Raw genomic sequence first — 3,555 nt, forward strand, 5'->3', positions numbered from 1 at the left:
AAATTTGGGAACTTTATTTTTTGTGCCACATCAACTAGAGATAAACAACTTTCTTCCAATTTTAACATAAATTTCAGAAAAGAATTTCTATTTAAGATTTGCAGTCTTAGGGCTAGACATATATCCATTTTTCTCTCCCAAAGATATTTTACTTCAAAAATAAATGATCCAGGCCAGGCACAGTGGCTTACGCCTGTAATCCTAGCACTTTGGGAGGCCAAGACAGGAGGATCACTTGAGCTCAGGAGTCCAAGACCAGCCTGAGCAAAAGTGAGACCCCGTCTCTACTAAAAATAGAAAAATTAGCCGAGTGCGGTGGCGCACACCGGTAATCCCAGCTACTCAGGAGGCTGAGGCAGGAGGATCACCTGAGCCCAGGTGTTTGCAGTTGCAGTGAGCTATGATGATGCCACTGCACTCCAGCCTGGGTGACAGAGCAAGACTGTCTCAAAAATGAGTAAAACTAAAAAATAAGAGAAATAAATGACCCAATCAACATTTTAGATAGGATTGTGTCCACTTGCTTGTGGGTCAACATTTTGATTTCATATTTTCACCATTATCAATAATCGTTTACTGAGAACCCACCGAGTGAGAAGCACTCTGTTTTCCCCCATTAACTCCAAATCATTATTCTCTCTTCCCATAGTAACTAAAAGTACACTTTTCTCTCTTAAGTCTCTCTGGTTTTGATGCCAACTGTTTTACTCAAGAGCACCAAATAGATATCTTGAAAAGCTAGTATCTGACCTCAGTGCTCAGTCCAGTGAAATAAAAAGTCTAACTTCTTAAAAACATATGATTTTTGGCAAAAATTAAACATTTTGGGGACTTGTTTGAATAGCCCACATGACTTTTACAAATGAGATGCCCCTTCAAGAGCAGGTCTTGCTTTGGGCCAAAAGTCACTGAATAATTTCTAAATAAAAACATCAAGAATATACAATGGGTAGAAGAGGTTATAAAGTTCAAGCCAAAATGGAGTTTGAGTGCATTTCCAAGCACATAAATACATGATTTCAGAAGAATTCCTTATTTTCATAAAAGGAGTCATTGGACCAATGCATTAGCAAATTGTTTTAACCCCAGCATTCAAAATAACTTTCATTTTTATGCAACCTGTATCAAAAAGAAGACTTTAAAATACATGTTCAGTACACTTTGCTTATTCAGCATCATTGGAAAGAGGTGCTTCATCTTGCATGAATTTCCTCATAAGAGGTTTAATCTTTATATAATAAAATTTACTTTAAAATGGCATTTTTCAAAAATGTATCACATATTCATGTCTTTAAAACTTTGTTTTTAATCACAAAATACATGCTTTCTTCTTTAAAAAAAGGAACCAACAGGTGTAGACAGAATGTTTAGTTTAGCTTGGTGGTTCTCAGCCACAGTTGGCACAATGGAATCACCTGGAAAACTTTATAAATTCCTGATGTCCCAGCTCTACTCCCAGAGATTCTGATTTACTTGGTCTGAGCAATAGAAATTTAAAAGCTCCCCAGATGATTCTAATGTTCAGCGAAAGCTGGGAACAACCATCCCGCCATCACCATTCCACATCTCAGGGATAAAGTTTGGTTGTATCCTTCCAGGCCTTGTTCTATGCCCCAGTCTACGTGTTTTTGCAACAGTAAACAATACTGCGACTAATAACCTTGTTCATAGGTCTGTTTATACATGTCTGGTTATATGTATGTATGTAATAAATTCCTATTGAAACCAATAGGCCAAAGAATGTATTCTCTTATAATTTTGATGGATCTCACCCTTCACAGAAGCTGTGTCACTTCACATTCCAACCCACAATGTGTGAAGTTGATTGTTCCCCATACTCTTGCCAGCACTGACACCAAGCTTTTTGATCTTTCCTAATCGGACAGGTAAAAAATGGTGTCAATATTTGCATTTCTCTTATTATAGGTAGAGACTGAGCACCTTTTATTTTTAAGATGACATTTGAATTTCTTTTTTAGTAAACTGTGTATATTAGTTGCCCATTTTTAAATTGAGTTACTAATATTTTTCTTACTGATGTGAAAATTCCTTATATACTAGGGAATATAAACCCTTTTCTGACATGGGCTACAAATTTCTTTTCCTAGTTTTTCATTTGTCATTGTTTTGCCTGTAATATTTTTGCCATGCAGAAATTTTTCTATAGTTGATTTTCGATCTTTTATAAGCTTCCACGTTTTATATCACACTTAGAAAAGACACAGCACAATTTTAACTGACGGTTCTCAGGAAAATTTTTTCAGGTTTTTTTTTTTTTTTTTATAGAACTTTTGCAGTTTGGCTATATGAAGAACACAGCTTCTAATTGAGAGATGTTTCCATTATGCCTGAATCAAAATATATTTCGGTAGGGGGAAGAATAAACATTTTCTGGAAATATATTTGCAAGGTATCAACCAGTAAAATAGAAATATTTGTATTCATAGCAGTGGTTGATTATAGGCCTTTGAAATCTTAGATTCTGTCTGAAAACTATCAGATTTATTTTCAAATAATCCTTACATATTTGAACACAGTCATTTAAGAGCTATATGAATAAGCAACAACAGCACCATACAACCCATATGGATGAAGATAAGAGTTACAGGTGTTCACTGAAGGAGAAAGACTTGGTGGGCTAGCTAATTATACGAATGGCTAAAAGACATTTTTTGACTATGAAGGACCACTTTTGATAGAGTATTATTAATAGAAATCTCAACCCTTATCCCAGCCACAGAGAAGACACTATGGCAGAAATGTCATCACCACCATTTTAAACAGTGCACAAAAGTGTGAAGTATGAACTGGCATTGCTATAACCTCTTTTTACTCCTATGACCCTATTGCTTGACCTCTTTTAATAGAAGTTCCTCTATCCAGGATAATGAAAAAAGGCCCTCTTTCATAATTACTATACATTGGATTTTTCTGGACATTACATTTGCACAAAAATCATAATCTTTTCATAATGTTTTACACCTAGAGTTCAGGAAAATTATTTAAAACTTGGCACAAGAGCTATAATAATGACCTCTGCCAGTAAGATTTAGTTCATTTTCTACTGGAATAATTTATCTGAATAGATTATAAACTATCTTTACCAGGTTTGTGAAAATTCAGATGGTCTACAGGTGAGCTGTCACTCAGTTGCCAAACTGTCTTAACCTTCTTTTGACCACTATTTATTTCCACTCTCCATTTCTGTGGCTTCTCACTAAGGAAAGAAAAATCAACAAAAGAAAAATTTTCAGAAACAGCTATGTCCTTCCTTCCTTCTATAACCATTTAGAGAAATCCTCATGTGATAAGCACTGAGGAAGAAGAGATAAACAGGTCACAAGTCCCACCTTCAAGAAGTACAGTCAAGAGAGAGAAGAAACAAGAATATAAATAACAATTGAATGAAAAAAAATGCTACATGAAGAGAAATACTGGATGTGCTAGGGGACAAGAGAAGACAGGAACCTAACTCCAGATTGGGGATTGTAGAGTTGGAAAAGAATCCTCAGAGACTGTGGCATTTGAGCTGAGTATGAAATACTTAATAACAAG

General features: G+C 35.4%; 1 protein-coding gene across 1 annotated transcript in view; it reads left to right on the forward strand.

Annotated features, from left to right (window-relative positions):
* The window catches only part of LCTL (lactase-like), a 20,325-nt gene that overhangs the window by 16,462 nt on the left and 308 nt on the right, over positions 1-3,555 (forward strand). The window lies entirely within an intron of this gene.

This window comes from Propithecus coquereli, unplaced genomic scaffold (assembly GCF_000956105.1).
Source record: "Propithecus coquereli isolate 6110/MARCELLA unplaced genomic scaffold, Pcoq_1.0 Scaffold221, whole genome shotgun sequence".
NCBI lineage: Eukaryota > Metazoa > Chordata > Mammalia > Primates > Indriidae > Propithecus > Propithecus coquereli.